The sequence below is a fragment of the Cupressus sempervirens genome, chromosome 4, assembly GCF_028749045.1.
Source record: "Cupressus sempervirens isolate cs-2001-9-10 chromosome 4, ASM2874904v1, whole genome shotgun sequence".
NCBI lineage: Eukaryota > Viridiplantae > Streptophyta > Pinopsida > Cupressales > Cupressaceae > Cupressus > Cupressus sempervirens.
The window spans coordinates 299,182,011-299,200,102 of record NC_143121.1 but is presented as its reverse complement, the minus strand read 5'-3'; the positions used below and the strand labels follow the sequence as shown (position 1 = coordinate 299,200,102).

Sequence of the window (18,092 nt, the reverse complement as noted above, 5' to 3'; positions counted from 1 at the left end):
TACAAAACAAAAGAAGACTACGAGCAAAAAAACAACGAGGCCAATCAAAAATAAAAAATAGACAGAAGTTATTTTCATTTTCAAGTCTATGCATAATTATCAAGATGCAAATTAATTGTGAAAAGTAAGGTGAAAACTATAGTCTCCACCTATAAATAAACAAGACTAATAAAACAAATTACATAACATTTTCATCATTAAGTATTTCCACCCAAACTTGGAATCCAATTTATAAGTTAGGGAGAAGGTAGGTTTTCTATCAGCAATCATAATTCAATTTCCTTTATGTGAAAAGAAAGACAAATTGAACTCGGTGGCCCACTTTGTGTGAAAACCAATGTTGAAATAATAACTATTAGGTACTACCTTCTCACTAACTCATAAATTGGATTCCAAGTTTTAAAGGCTTAAAATTGAAATGAAAGAACTTTCTCCGCAGTTTCCTCGCATGTTCTTATGCGTTCGAGGAGACCCAGTACGCAACTGTATGGTACGCAGATGTCTGGCAGAAACAAGAAACTTCTGAGCATTGCACATGCCTTTGTCAATTTGATATCATTTAGGGGGTCAGTGGATTCGGGCAACATATATGCACCCCTTGGTGCATAGAGGTGTGCATATATGTTACCCAGTAGACAGCGCCCTCAATTTTCCTCGGCTCCAACAATTCTTTAAGTGATTGCTCTCCTCATCATTCTTTCTGCTTCTGGACTGCTGTTTTATGCCCTTCTCGTCACCAGCTGTGGTTTCCTTAGAATCTCGCAGGTAGGCTCATAACTCCTTTCTTGGTAGTTTCTCCTTGATTAGAGTATCTTCTCTTAGAAGTTATTGTTTTCATGGACAAATGGTTCTTCAATTGGGAAGGTCTTTTTTTCATTTTAGAATGCTTGGATTGTTTAAAATCAATTCGAAGGCTCCATACCCACCAGTATGCTCCGCTGCATTATTTACAATATGTCGTATTCTGATATGATATTTTGAGCGGTAGCATACCTTGCCATCTTGGCCTTCTTTCACTTTTCAATACTGTTGAGCGAGGAAGACATTCACAAATAGACATAGCGCCATCTTTCTTTTAATATGCAGAGTGTGTGAGAGAGAGAGGGGGTTATTGGGAGGGTTAGGGGTTAGTGTGGGAGAGGGAGGAGTTAGGAGCTAATCAGATATAGAGGTTATTATTTAGTGATAGAATGAGAAGGAAAAGAGAGAGAGGAGTGGGTTAGGATTTAGTGTGAGAGGGGGGTTACAGGTTAGTTATAGATAGTAAGGTGAAAGGTTAAGGGTTATCATGAGTTAGAGAGATGTTTTTAGAGAGAGAAGGGGATAGGAAGAGACAAATGAGATAGGATGGAGAGAGAGAAGAGGAGGGAGGGAGAGACAGAGATTAGGGGATATGGTGGAGGGAGGGAGAGAGACATTAGGGGATATGATGGAGAGAGAGAGAGAAGCGGGGGGATAAGATAAAGAGAGAGTGAGAAATAGGGAGGGAGGGAGATTAAAATACAGTGATGTTTTAACTCCAAACACATATAGTTATTGGTAAATGAAAGGTGATATTACAAGTTATGATAATCATTGCAATCCTCATCATGTTTTCTATATTTTGGCTAATTTTACATAAGAGCCATACAAATTAAAATAGTCACAACCTCAATATTGAGACAAAAATAATTTCATATGAAGAACTCATGGATGCAATAAGTGAATTTAGCCAAACTACTCTATCAATTTTTTTAAATATCTAGAGCTTCATTCTCAAAATTAATTCCAATGTTCCACCAAAACACTGAAATACCACACAACATAAACAAAATCCTCAACTGAAAATTAGAATTGATTTCAAAGTTGTAATACTTTCTCTAACAACTCTCTCAAAATATAAGACATAATTTAATATTTCCCTTCTAAATGAAAACCTTTACTTGATTCTCACACTCGTAACCTTGAATCTCATTTTTTTTATTACTTAATATTTGACATTCTAATGGTGATCATCATTCAAAAGGAGTCTAAGCATAAACAAATATAGTCTTTATGCTTAGAGAGGAAATAAACATACCTCCTCTTTCAAAAAGGATGTACCTTAAAGACTTATTTTGATTAATTTTATGTTATATATCTTTGTAGAGAAAATCTCCTAAAAATAATGCATATAATAAACTCATCATCATAAATCTTAACTTTATAAAAAACAAATATATTATAATCTTTGTTTTACGTTCTTCTTTAAAGTTGGGAAAGGTACAAAAAATAGAGTATTAGTGATCCAAAAGAACATAATTTAGTTTACTATATAATTCTTAAATTTCATTATCTCTCTTTTTATATCTATTTTTCCTTTAGTAAAAGGCCGAGGACAAATTCTATGCACGATTAGCTAATCTAAAATTACAATTATAAAATATGCAAAAGAGACAAGAGTATAAAACTAAAATCAATCCAAATATTGTCTAGCTTTAGACATGGAACCAATCCATTCCATTTATACTTTTATTTCAATGGACTTAGATTTGAAGTTACCAAAAAAATAGATTTAAGGTTTGCTAAAATTTTATACAACCAACATATTGTTTAAACCATCTAAATACCAACATTAAGTTCTTCCATAATGAAGATTGAAAAAGGGGAATTGAAACTATGAGCAGAGCCTTTTGGATGGCCTTGCCTCTATGCTCGCTCTAGTTGAAGGTTGAGCTCATGTCATAAGTTGAACTTCAATTATTATTTTATACCTTTTTTTTATGTTGTCTAAAGTTTTATTATCTTGCCCCTCATTTTTAAGTTGACCCCCCAAAATGTTTCTCTTACCTAGCTTTTAGATTATTTATTTGCACTCTAATAGATCTTCACCCTTTATCATACTCTTACATTAAGTTTTTCTGCCACTAATTATTTTTGTTTTAGGTACCCCATTTATGTTTATTCCATTTTTGTGATTCTTCATGCATCAGTTTATCATATAACATATTAAACATTTGAATAAAATAGTTTTTTTTTGGTTGAGTGATATATGAGTGGTAACATCAATATCAACACAATATACTCATTAAGGACAAATTAGTAATAATTAGTAAATGTTAAAATATGTTTTTGATTATAAAAAAGAAGCAAGAGAGTGTTGACCCATAGTATAAACAATATACACTAAATATTCTTAAATGACATATTAACAACACCTAGTATCAAACATCCAATAGACATTAACTAAGGTCTGCCTCTATAAAAAAAAAAAAAAAGGTTCGAATGTGACAAACTAACCAACCATGGTCCACATTGCTAAGGATCAACATGGGACAAGCCCCCATACTAGCTACATTCTTAAACAAAAAATAAGAACAAAGGACCCAAGTGAGCCCTTTAAAACTAACAACATCCACTCGTTCACAAGAGGAGAAAAAATAAATTGGGGGACAAAATCATCCTCAGAAGGCCTAGAACCCAATCTCAGGCAATAGGTAGTCTATTTTTCCTTCACCCATAGAGCCATAGGTCTACAACCAACAAGAAAACACGTTCAATTAAGATTTCCCAAACACCCCCCCGCCCCAACAAACTCCCTTCCCACCTCAATAAAGAAGGGGATCTCCTCAATAAGAATAGGGGGAGGAAAGATCTTGAAATCAATACTAGGGGAGAGAGGGACTCCCAAACATCAACACTATCACAAATGACAACCTAGATACCTTCCCTTTTAATAAAACTAAATCCACCAACAAAAACACAAGAATGAACTTCACCTCTGTAAAAGTCAATCTCACAATCAAGATCTTGGAGGTAACAAACAACAAACTCTATGTCCAGTTTGGAGGAACACCCCTAACCCACAAAAGAAGAATAGGAAGAATAGACCTCCCAACATAGCTTCCTTCCACCTTAAGAATAAGAAATCCCACCTCAATAGGGAGAATGAGTAGGAAGAGAAATCCCAAGAAAACCTTCTTTTGAAACCTCACCACCTTCCAAGCATCAACCAAATGAGGAGCAATGTTCAACCCATTGTTAGCAACAACCTATCACCACCTCAATAAGAGTTGTGCACATAATAGGAAACAACAAGAACCAGTCGTCAAACCAAAATGCCAGCTAAATGTGCCTTTGAAATCGAAGGTGAGAGTTCTTCACTATAGAAATAACAACCACTTGGCTACCAAAAAATGAGTCCACTTAAGAAACTGGGCAATATGTACAGCACAGGACTGCCAGATTTGGATAACCCAACAACAAAGCATCCCTAGACACCTTAAGGAGAAGCATAACATGAATGTTCCAAACTCACAAGTAGAGAGGTCACAACCATTACTTAGACCCATAATACCAGAGGAGCTGCTAGGAGTAACCTTGTGAAGCAAAATCTTGGCTTTTGAAAGAACAATAAAGATAATAAGAAAAAGAGCTGCCTTAGTAAGGCTATCAAGGGAAAGACCCTTAGCCAAGATGGGTTTCCACATATCAATATCATCAATAATGGAAAAGCCATAAACAAAAACTCTCCCCCAAGGACCGAGGGCTTGGAGCCAAACTAGAAAAATCCCCATTCGTAATCAGAATCCCAAGAATAGAACCCATGTCTTTATCATCACAAGAAACCCTTCTTTGCCCTTGAGATCCACCATCAATGTCAACTAGGGGGTGCCTAATCCAAAACCGAGCTAGACACATACCTTGTAGCCAATAGATGTTGTTGTAGGATGTCCACAAATCCACACCCCATGGCTGAAAGAAGTTGAAGGAGAACCTCTAGCACTTCCATTTAAATCAAGCACCCATCTACACAACAACAAGATGCATCGGCATGAACCTGTGAGAGGGAGAGGGAAAGCATTGAAGAAGAATGATCGAACAACGTCTTTTAGGGTCTTCACTCTCTAAGTCCCTCTACCATCGTTTGGTTTATTTGTGCAAGAAACCCTAGTGCCTTCACTCATTTCGCAAATCTAAATGAAATATAGTTGAAATATGTTATATTTTGAAAAAAAATTATTATCAAATTTAACATGATCTTTCTATTTGTATAGTTTTATAAAAAGTGATTTTTACTACTTACTAATAGAAAAATCGTAATACTTTTAATTTTTAACCATTTAAAAAAAAATTAAAACATTTATTTTCTCTTTTATAAATCTAAATTATAGATTGCACAATTTATACAAGGAGAAAAATTAACGTAAATTTGATGTAAATCCAATAATTTAAAAATATAGTGTTGTAGTCTTATCCAATAATTATTTAAAATTGGCACTTATGTTTCACTTACATAAATTGTCTCATGAAATTTCAAAAATATGATAATGTAGATTTAGTTCTATTATAGTGAAAAATATATTTTTTCAAAATTAAAATATTAAATTTATTAAACTAGTATGTGGTTAAAATTAAAATTATCAAGTAGTAAAATTAAAATTATATAAGTAAATGCATTAAAAAAAATCTCTCTATTTTATCTTAAAAAAAAAAAAATCATTCTAAAGTTCAAATTTTAAATTTTATTTATTTTTTAATAAAAAGAGCAAAAAATCTCTGTATTTTATCTCTTAAAAAAAATTCATTATAAAGTTCAAATTTTAAATTTTAAATTTTTTTTTAATAAAATGACTGTTTATTTTAAATTTCATGGGTTGAAAATATTGTGTTATAGGACTTTTTTTTGGAGGCTTCTTCCATATTCTATTTTGTTGGCATATGATATTATTGAAATTGTTAAAAAAAATTGTTAAATGTATTTTACTAATAATTATTATTAATGAGACTTAATTTTTTTGATGAACAATCCCTTTCTATTAATAAATTAATATACTAGTTACAAATTTTCAAAATATATCTACATGAATAATTTTCTATATGTGTCTAATGTAATAATATTCTTGTAATAATGAATTGGACTCTTATGACCATTGTTCTCATTAAAATTCAATTAATGTCATCTTATTTTATTTTTAGTAAACTATATTATTTTATGAATCTAATATTTAATTTTTCAATATGTTGATTTTAATTTTATTTTAGTAAATTATATTACTTTATAAATCTAATATATTATTTTGACTGATATATAATTATAATTAATTATTAATTCGATAAATATAATTATAAGCTACTATATGACACTTGTTCTCATTATGTTAATTTTTTTTTCCAGCTTGCCACTTAATTTAACATAGAATTGGAATATTTTCAATAGTGGAACTTTGTAATATTCTGGGTAAAGATCCTAATCAATAAAAAGAAAGAGTAAATGGGGAAAAATAATACTATACTCCTATATTCTTCGTTTTTGGTGTGTTTGGGGAATTATTTTCTACGGATGTTATTTTAAACACTTTAGTTCCCGCACATTTTCTTTCGGTGCGTGGCCATATTACCTTTGTTACATGAGTGGCCGGCAAGAAAAGACGAGTCGACGGAGTCATGAAGATTAAAGTACTAGATATTTTAATAATAATAATGATAATTATTATTATCTCGACCACTTTTCTTTCGCGTGCGAGACCCCTTTTACATTCCTGTATATGACGAACTGTAGAAACGCACGTGACCCGGGCCCATGGCTTTTAACAGATATGAAGCACTTCGCACCACAGAAAATTTGTGGACAGCGCGCTGAAGAAATATCAATCGAGGTGCTGCCGGGCAGTATCAGTTGAACATAAATTTTATGGGCGCTCTTCTGCAATTAAAGTGATCAACGTCTGGTCTCGTTGAATTGCCCGGGTATGTTTTTTGTGGGTACCATCTCCGTTTTATATTTTCCTATATTACTTGTTCTCATGTATAAGAGCTTTCCTATCTGAAAATGAATTCCAAACCAACAATATTATTCTAGAAACAAACTAACTATAGGAAAGTATAATTCTATAACACATACGCTCCTAGAAGAAAGCCATGACATGATCAAAAAATATATATATATGTGAGAGATATCAAAAGATAGTGTTGGAAAGTGTTCCTTGGCTAACATGTGCATCGACTAGAATCAATATCCTCTTTGTCAAATAGCATTATAAGACACTTGAATGGGTTTGACTATAGTTCTTAATAAAGAGTCAAATAGTATGAAATCCATACCTGATTTATTATGTGTTATTAATGATTAGGGTATGATTGAAGGTGCATAGAGAACTATGCAAAAGGAGCAATTTTAAACAAGATCTAAAAATACTTGAAATAGAGATTCGAAACAAAAATATGGATTTCAGAAGGAACTACATAGGAGAATCTATGACTATAATATGTGACTAACTATGTAGCACCAAGATGCTGGGCAATAGAGTTCAAAAGCATATTTTTATATAGATGTTAGTACTCAAAATTAGAGTAGGAGCTTCTTCAGGTGTTTTTTTGATAATTTGGAACAAAACCACTAAGCCACAATATTTGGGTGATATAGTTCTATTGTTTTGGGATATGCAAAATCTAAAATTGTTTGTCAATATCTTCTTTGTTCACATGTAACTTCCTATCATTTCAATCTCTGTATTTAAACATGTACACACCAGAAAATGGGAAAACGTTTGTCTCACATACAAGTGCTTGCCTATGTCAAACCCTATGATGGTGTTCCCACCTCCATATTAGAAATGACAACGATGATAGTGTGTGTGTGTGTGTGTGTGTGTGTGTGTGTAATTCTAGGAGAAAGAGACAAAAGAAAAACTATAAATTGGAACAATCATCCTGGGAACAATACCCTTGTCTAATGAAGTCTTCAAAAACATTAACTTGCAACATAATAATAATAGTAATGAATCACACTTACCATCTATTGGTATTCCCATATCCACAGTAGTAATGATGATGATGAGTGCGTGATCTTAGGAGAACAAAGACAAACGAAACATAAATTAAAATTATTATCCTAGGCAAAATAACCTTGCTTTATTCTCATGAAGTCTCACAAAATATTAACTTACATCATAATAATAATAAGAGTAAATTAATCACACTCTAAATAATTTATGATCTTAAATTTTAAATTCTTGATAACTATTTTTGAATTAAATTGCTTGATTATTGGAATCAATTGGTGGAGTAGATAGGATAGACATTCAAAAAAGAATGGAAACATTTTTATGTGTCTCACACCTTTTTGTAAAAACTATTCAAGAGAGACTAATAATAAGATTACAACTATTAAGCACTTGAAGAAGATATCTAAATATTAATATTTGGAGCAACATAAGGAGGAGAGTAGTGTGTGGGTACTAGTGTCCAACCCTTTTTGGCTACGCAATAGGCTAGACACTAGTTACTATGACCTATAATAAAAATCCTAACCCATGATGGGAATGTTCAAACAAGTTCAAGCACAACCTCAAAAATATGTGTTAAACTAATCATAAAATTGTGAAGGGTTTACAATTTAGGATGCCATAAGTCTTGTGTCTTTAAGTACTATTTCTTGTAAACTATGAAATTTTATGTTTTATTATAAATGGTTATTTTATTGTGAGATTATGTAAGTACGAAACAAAAGTAGAAATATTTTATGGACAATTTGATGCACATTGAACACATTTAAACAAGAATATAATATACTATGTAGTTTCAATTTAACTACAATAATTTCCTATAATAGATAGTGTAATCAATTATACCATCATTTGACTTCTTGAAAAAAAAAAATTTATTGTGTTAAAAGACCCCCTTAAGTTTTACAATCAACAAATGCAAACAACTTTTTTTTTTAGTAAAAGGCAACTACCCATATTATATTAATTATTTTTTAAAAAATTTTACATCAATTTTTTTAGTCATCATTCAAGTGTAGACACTTGGGGAAAACGATCACAAAGAGAACCCCCAATCTAGCCAGGGACAATAACTCATGTCTACTTAATACAATTTCCCCTAGATGTCAAGAGGACGTTGAGAAGGCATTCCTTCTCTTCCAAAAAAGATCTATACATTTATACAAATTTCCTTCTTGATCAACATATACAACATTTTTTTTGATGAATAGACCTTTTCCATTAATTAAAAGCTTTAACATTTTAGTCTTGAATGCTCTTCATTTAGCGAGTTTGCTAGCTTCACATATTTTTGAATCCTTGTTGCTTGATTGACAATTCTAAGCTTGAAGATTATGTACCTACAAATATTTATTTTGATTAAGATCCAATGTTAATTTAAAGGCATTGAAATAACAAATGCTTTAATAATTGAAAGGAGCCATATAAATGAATATAGTTTGGTAATATTCTTGATTTTTTTAAAGACTCTTTCTTCTGTAGTTGAGAAAATTTATATTGTTCCTTAACATAGAGTTTATTGCAAAGAGATTTTGGAAATCTAATATTCTTCTTTATTAAAAAATATTACTATATTAAATTTGAGTAAAACTCTATCTACCTTGTTTAGAATATTAAGTGAAGTTTAATGTTTTCCTAAATAAAGTATCTATGATTAATTATTGAATTTTATGTGTACTATTTTGTTATGCTTTATCTTGTGGGGATTAAATTTGAAGTATCAAACAATTAACATCAAACATAATAAAGCATATTCTAGAATCAACCCAACAATTTATTACATTTAATGTTCTATATTCATCTTATTTCCAAGAAGAGGCTTCCTTATAGTCTTGTCTTTTAATATTTCTAAGTTTATGATAATTGATTAAGTTTGGATGATATTTGAGAGCTAATATTAGGGATGATGAGTACTAATTTAAAATTTATTAATATCTAATTTATAGATTTTTAGATAGTGATAGTCTTCTTCTTATTCCAAAGATTTCATTTCTAAGATTTTTTGTACTAACCATCTTTTGTCCTTTATCACTGTTTCATTGTCTCCATCTTTTGATTCACAATCAAAATCATCAAACAACTCTTCTTCATCTGACATTACATTATCCAAAGTCATTTTTGAGATTAGGTCAAAGTTGTGATAAGAGTTTAGCCTATAATTTTTAATTGAATCATATGTTTTAATGTGGTTATTAGGGATTTTAGTGCTATTATTAACTATGGTCTTGGATTAAGATTAAATAAAATTCGAAGATTTATCTTGATTCTTTAATGGATTAGACATAATTGAGTTATCATTAATCATTTTAGGAATTGGTCTAAGAGGTGTGTCGGGGCATAGTTCTATTGTCTTTTTAATGTTCTTATCTATAATTTTGTAATTTTTTATGTTTCCTTTATGTTCCTTGACATACATAGATCTACTATTGTAAGATTTTGGAGATGATTGTCCATTTAGCACCACCTCTATTCTACACTTAGTACCTTCCTCCATTGATTTGATTGCTTCTTTAGGAATCTGGGAGATCTTATTTCCTTCTTCTTTTGTAATGTCCCCTTCCTCAATATCATTGTTCCTAGTTTCATAGTTGTTGGAAGATACTAATGTGCAATTATAAGATGGGGAAGGGATTGGAGAAAGAAAATATAAATTAATCTTGGGTTTCTCGAAAGAGACATCTTTTTCTATTTTGAGAGAAACACGAGACTTTGATATCTTGTTCAAAGTAAAACTGATATGTTAGCTTTTGAAAGATAATTCTAGATTTGATTTCTTCCTCATAAAATTTAAATCTTAAATTATAAATTGAATGATTCTAGATATTATTTTTCCCAGTTTAAGATTATCAGACAGGGGATGAAGTTTTGACTAAGATTTTGATATTTTGAGAATTGGAAAAATCTTCCCATTAATAAATTTCCAATTTGTGTAATAGTGGTTCTTTGAAGCATTTCTACGAGAAAATTAGGAATTTTTATCCATCAATAAACTAATAAAAATAATAATTTTGAAATATCAAACTTAGGGCACTTTTCAATTATTTTTATGGAAAATCCTACATAGAACATATAAGGGGCAAAAAGTAATTTTATTTTTAAACTATGATATTTGCAATTAATATAAATAAGTTTACCTAAATAGTTAATGGTACTTACCTCTCTTGGCAATATGGATAAGTACGGTAAGTTGGAATTATATTAGAGTTGTAATTTATGGCAACATATACCTTATGTAAAGAAGACACTATGTACAGATGGAGATTCCACAGTTAGACATGGAAAATTGTCTAAGTATCAGATAGTTATCTAGCATAACAAAGATAGTTTGATGATAGATGCATAATTGCCACATGTGCAGTTGGGTAGAGATAGTACAATATGTTAAGATGACATATGTCAAAGAGAAAGTCTATATAGATTGTACGAGATGAATTATGGATTAAAAACTAGTAAAGGAAGTGTATAGAGCAAAACATAACATATCAGTAATTGGGTAATTACGGGTTAAGGAATTATTTTGGCTACAAAATAATTACTTAACTAATTAGGGATGACATCCTAGATGTTAAACCTAAGAGGGAAAGAGTTAGTTTTGTATTTTTCCAAGTGTGTGAAAGCTTGAAGGTCAACCAGGTAGTTTTGATAAAATGTAAAAGTATAAAGGAAAGATTGTGATGTACGAAGTAGTGTGTGAACATGTGTACTTGTAAGCATTGATAGAGACATGCAAAATTATGTGAAGTCTATAATTATGATATGAGAGCTATAGGGGATGTGAATTCTAATGTATGATCAGATGTATGTGAAGTACACCAAGCAACACAAAAAAGGTTTTTGTATATATCTCTTTGTATAAAGGAACTATATTGTATATTGCATATTTGGGAAGTGGGCTCATCTTGCATAAATTTTTTAATTGTATATAACAACTTCTAATAGGGTTGAGGCTTTTAATAGAGCTTAGTCCTCTAATAAGGGCTGAGACACTATATGTCTAGTAATAGACTCCTAATAGGGTCAACATCATTAACATGATACATTTGTTTAGTGGATCATTTTGTGGGTACCATCCCCACCAATGCTTTCCCTTGTCTAGGGTTTCCCTAGTTAAAAGATATGGTGTTATGAGTTCTCTTATTGCATGGTTATATTTACTATTCAACACTATTAGTTTACTTTCTTATGTAAGTTGTAAGGTAATTAACAATTTATCCAATTTTGGGCTAAAGTTTGTAAAATACTAATTCACCCCCCCTCTCAATATTCCCTATTTATAAAAATTGGTATCAAAGCATAGTTACTATGAAGAGGCTTAATAGTTTGAGTAAGATCCTTGTGGATATGGAACAGTTGTAGAAGAATCTTGAAGAAGTTCTTGAATAGATTGATCTCCTTACAGAAGAAATAGATAACCTAAAAGAGAGATATGAAGATGCAAAAGACTACATTGGAAAATTGAAGGATAAGATTGATCATCTCAAATCTAGAAAGGAACCTAAAGAGTAAACAAAAGATAATGATGAGGTATCAACATTAAAGAAAGAAAATGAGATTTTGAAATATGAGCTGAAAATCATTGGATTAAAGATGAGTTTGAAGAAACATGATATCAAGGTTGAACCTAATCTGAAATTGGAAAATACACATCTAAGATCCCATCTTACAAAAGTGACATCCAAACTTGAATCTATCAAATCAGAGCATGTAGAACTTGAGAAGTACAATATACTATTGTGAAATGAGAGTTCAACTAGACCAAGAAACAACTAGAAAATTTATATTCCCATACTGAGAAAATTGATGAGAAACTATATTTTTAGAGACCTTCCTATGATAAGATTTTTCTTGGATATTTTATTGGAGAAAATTCAACAAAGAAATCTAAAGAAAGAAACGAACTAGATCCAATTATTGAAACCCTTGAACCTAAGAAGAATGATCAAAATGAGATTGAATCTAGTCAATCTAAAGATGCACCAAAATAAGTTGAGCAAGTAAGTCAACCTGAGAAAAGTGATGAACCTAAGAAAATAGAGCAAGTTGAATCACCTAAAGAGGTAATATATGAATTCAAAGGTAGATACTTTCTACGTAATGAAGTTTGTCATATGAAGAGAAATTGTACATGTAAGTCATTCAAACCTATTACTAATTTCTATTGTAATAATTGTCATGGTTTTAGTCATAAAGAAGTTGATTGTAGGAAACCTAAGTTTGATAGGAATAATAGCAATAGTAGAACGTTTAGAGATACTAACACTATAGGTAATGAAATAATAAGATCCTTTAGCAAATATAATGAAGGAGAAAGGCCCGATGAAACAAGTAACAACATTGTGTGTTACAAGTGTAACAACTTCGGACACATTGCTAGAAATTGTAGAGCACCAGTTAATTAGTCTAGACCTAATTAGAGAAGAAGTACACCACTATGTTAGTTATGCAACAACTTTGGTCATATAGCAAGATTTTGCAAGATGGACATAAGGAATATCAACAAGAATCCAAATTTTAGAGGGAACAATAACAAAAACACCAAAAGGAGTGATGGTAGAAACAATAGTAAAAAAGATGCACTTAAAGAACATGTAGAAGAATTTAAAGAGGTATTTTTCAAAGCAAAGGATCCATCTAGTTCACAAATAATATTGGAAGAATGATACTTTGACACATCTGGTGAAATTTTGAGGTCAACTATTGTATGTGATTCATCCTATTTAAATTAAGCACCTTTTTATTGAAGCTTAAACATTAGGAATAGGGAATAAAGGTTAGAGATTGAGTTAAGAGTTGTGAAGTTAGTATGAGGTAGAACAAGTCAAGAGGAAGCTCTAGTTAAGAGCATGTGTCATTTGGAGGTCGTACATATGAGTGCAAAAGAAAAGAAGTTTACTTCTTATCAGTAATAACATTTTGTGAGTTGTGTACTTGCACAGTTAATGTGGAGATTGTTTTGGTAAGATGTAAGCCACGTGAGAAAGACTATGTGTACATCATTTGACTGTGCAAAGATTTAAGGATCAATTAAGATCGAATTGATAGGGAAATTGAAGGAGAATTGAAGAGTTTCAAGCACGAAGATCAGAAATCCCTAAGTTACATGTCGAAGTGAGGTATTTTACTCTTAAGAAAGGATTTCATATATGAATTATGTTGAGTACTCAAGTTTTGGAATGGATGAGTCTTTGATACAGAATGTAGAAGATGAAATAAGACCCAAGATGAATATAAATAATGTGAGACTCTAGTTCATGACCCTAGCACCACGTTGTCAAAAATGCCGGAGAATGTTATTCACTTGGAAGATGCGAGTGGTTACTTGAAGAGTAGATTTGAAATTGTAGGAGAAGAACACATCTCTAAGGAATCAAACAAAATTTACAACCAAGATATGAGTTCTCAATAAGGATATAAATACTTAAAGGATAATGACCTAGTTAAATTTATGTTTTTATATTAATTTGATAACGAAGAATGGACTAAGGTGATTTTGAGCAGAATCCATGATGAAAAGTTTTGGTTGGGAGATAATGTGATTGAAATATCACCTAACCTTATTCATGAGGTTAGTGGACTATGCAATGAAGGTAGTATACTAGTTAGTGAAAAAAATGTAAACAAGTTAGTGCTTGATAATACTAAATTTGTGTATAATGGTAGATGAATTGTTATTAGTAAGATTAAGAAAGATGCAAATGTTAGATTCCTAAGAAAAATTATTGTAGCAAGCATGTTCTATAGCTCTAGAGAAGATGATATGGTAGCTAAATTTATTCAAGTAGCTTACAAGATCCATATTGACAAAGAAAAAGTAAATTTGTGTCAAATCCTAAGAGCGCAGTTGATAGAAAACTTGGAAAGAATCAAGAAAGTCAAGAATAATTAGTTTAGATTTCAGTCCTTGATCACACATAAGTTCTTCTATTTGATCAAGAGATTTTCATTTATGCAAGATTCAAACATAATGAGTAGTGACAAGAGTACTGTGGAAAAGATTTCTAAGGTATACAATAGACATCTTATTGAGAAAGCCAATGCCAATGCTGATTTAATTGTGAAGACTTTTCAAAATGAGAAGAGGGGAAGATTCATAATCTCACCAACCATAATAGATAAGTTCAAAGATGACATTTTCTTTATGATAGACATTGATTTTACCTATACTAAAGCAGTAGAGCCTATATAGCTATATGTTGAACCTTTGGTTTATGAGGTTACAATAGAGGAAGTCAAAGGATATGTCAAGGTATTCTTTAAATCTGATAAGGATGAAGAGTTTTATAGATTAGGAACCTATGAAGAGTTGATTCAATCAGCTAGCCAAACATAGTTGGTAAAGATAGCCAAGAAGAAAGTGGAATCAATCATGAGAAAGAGTATGCAAAAATATAAAATGATAGTAGAGGAAGCAAGTGCAGTAAGGTAGACTATCACTGGAATGAGACAATTAGTCAACAAGGGATGATGTACATTCCACCCTTGGCATCTATTGGAGCATCAGGGGGAGTGACAATGATCGCACCAACTACTACAACACCAATTTCTTTGTATGCAACAATATCAAAACAACAAGTGCCTATCATACCTACAATTCCATTGACAAATGAATCAAAAGAAGAAAAAGAAGTAGAAATAGTTGAGGCAAAGAGAATGTCAGTCAGAATGGTCGAGGTGAAGCAAGAGTCACTTGATTCTCCTAGGAAGTAAAGGATGAAGGCAATGGCAATAGGACCAGGCAAGAGACATAAATAAATTATGTCAAATATTATAATGAAGAAGATGTGAGGTCAAGTAGAGCTTGAGAAGAAGTTAGAGAAGCAACTGAAAGTTGCACGCTCGGGAAGAAAGGCATGGAAGCCTAAAGTTGAAAAGGTAAATAACACAATCATCAATGAAGGTAATTCTGTTTAGTTTAATAAGTACTATCATTTCTATAAAGGCATTGATAGATTGGAGTTAGAAAATGTTGTTATTAGACATATAATACTATCTAGTAAGAAATTTGAGGATGTTAAAGATAAGATCCCAAAAGATCTCTATGATAGACTAACAAACAAAAGGAAAAGAGTAGTTGATGAGGAAAAGAACATTAGACATAATCAAATAAGAAAACTATGCCAAGTAGATAGTGATGAACATATAGCTCACTTAATAAAGAATCTTGAACCCTATCTAAGGAACAAGACAAGGTCCCTATTGATAATGGGAGGCAATTATCAAGAATTCAATGAGGAGATAGAAAAGGGTATTGTGCAAATGATGGCTGATCTGAACAAGGAAGCTGTAGTAGCACCTCAAATCAAAACTGGAACAAATACAATGCAGATTGGTGGCACAAAGGTCACATTTGATATAGCTAAAATGCTTTTAAGGATTACGGTAAAAACATTGTTAGCAATATCTCTAGCTATACTAGTTCAGAAGAAGAAACAAATGAAGAAGAGGAGAAGAGAGAAGAAGAAGAGAAAAGAAAGAAAGAAGAAGAAGAAAAAATGAAGAAGGAAGAGGAGAAAAGAAAAGTAGAGGAAGAAAAGAAGAGGAAAGAAAGTGAAAAAAAGAAGAAGAAAGAGGATGAGAAGAAAAAGAAAGAGGATGAGGAAAAGAAGAAGAAAAAGGATGAGGAGAAAAAGAAGAAAGAGGATGAGAAGAAGAAGAAAGAAGAAGAGAAAAAGAAGGAGGAAGAGGAGAAAAAGAGGAAAGAGGATGAGAAGAAGAAGAGGGAAGAAGAAGATAAAAGGGAGGAGGAAGAGAAAAAGAGGAAAGAAGATGAAGAGAAGAGAAGAAGAGAAGAAGAAGAGAATAAAAGAAAAGAGGAGGAAGAAAAGAGAGAGGAACAAGAAAAGAAGGTACGTGCACCACGCACACCTCTTACCCTTACAACATTAACAAGATCAAATGATGATGATCAAACAGAACTGATATCACCTTTGAGCAAGATAATCAATAAGAGTAGACAAGTAAAGAGTTTGTAGAAAACTCTTATGAATGTAACTGAAAAGTTAAAGAGCACACTTGCGGTAAGATTGTGAGATCTAGATCCAAAGGACAGAGAAAAAGTAGTAATTCAAGAATTTGATGATGAATTCACTAAGTTGTTAGATATTGCAGCAGTCCAAGCATGAGTCAAGCTTAACGCTCAAATGTTTGATCCCATGTGTCAAAACATTAAGAATGACTTAGGATCTCTTGATGCATGCATTAAGAAGCTAAGGAGATGTGAGAAAGAATGGAAGGCACTATGTGCCAAATGTACCATGTCATTCAATTTTAGAAAGGACAATGATGATGAGTTGTAGATGAACATGATGAAGTCAAAGCACTATCAAATAAGCTTCAACAGTCAGGCATCAAAATTGAAGATATTGAAGGGAAGATAAGCAAGACTTATGATGAAATAAATCTCATAGAATTGACCAAGGAAAGAATAGACAAGAGAACACCTATAATTGAAGATAAGTACACTTGAGTAGCAAGTGGAGGAATATTTGAAAGCAAAGACATCCTTTGATAAAAAAATTTATTCATATTTGAATGCAGTAGAAATAACATCCTATGGGTTGTGCACTTTCATTAGTATATTAGAGGGAGTTAAGGATACATGGGATAATAATTTGAAGAGTTCAAAGACAAGGTTTGAAGACTAAATTTCATGTCTATTCACCTAAATGTAGAGGTAAAGATCCATAATTTTGACTTCTATATAGATTTTGACACCTTTGTTATTGATGTCAGAGGGGGAGAAGTATAGGAAAATTGTATAAAGTATAATGTAAAGGGGAGTAATAGTAATATATTATGGGGGAGTAGTACTCTTGTGAAGTATTTTAATAGCAGATATAAGAAGAGATGGTTGTAAATGTAATGATCCACAAATTTTGAAGTTTTGTACGTTTTTACATAGGTCAATTTTGTAAAAGTTGTTTATCAATATTTTTGGGACTTAACCAATTTTCCCATATGTTGCCATCAATGCCAAAGGGGGAGATTGTTAGAAATATGGCTAAGTAGGGTAAGTTGGAATTGTATTAGATTTGTCATTTATGGAAACATATACCTTATGTGAAGAAGGTGCTATGTATAGATGATGATTCCACAATTAGACATGGAAAATTGTCTAAGTATTAGATAGTTATCTAGCATAACGAATATAGTTTTGATGTGTATAGATGATAGAGGCATAATTGGCACATGTACAGTTGGGTATAGATACTACAGTATGTTAGGATGAGGTATGTCAGAGCGCAAGTCTGTACAGACAGTATAGAATGAGTTATGGATTAAACACCAATAAAGGAAATGTACATAGCATATTAGTAATTGGGTAGTTACAGGTTAAAGAATTATTTT

At 31.6% G+C, this 18,092-nt stretch overlaps 1 long non-coding RNA gene across 2 annotated transcripts in view; it reads left to right on the top strand.

Moving 5' to 3' along the window:
• The first annotated feature begins 387 nt into the window (after positions 1-387).
• Positions 388-18,092, top strand: part of LOC149561195 (uncharacterized) — an 82,363-nt gene continuing 64,658 nt past the window's right edge. Inside the window, exons 1-2 of one of the 2 annotated variants that reach the window (XR_016363788.1) lie at positions 389-765; positions 6,556-6,708. This is a non-coding gene — a long non-coding RNA (uncharacterized LOC149561195). Of the gene's footprint in view, positions 766-6,555; positions 6,709-18,092 lie in introns of both variants that reach the window. The other variant, XR_016363789.1, reaches the window with a different exon arrangement.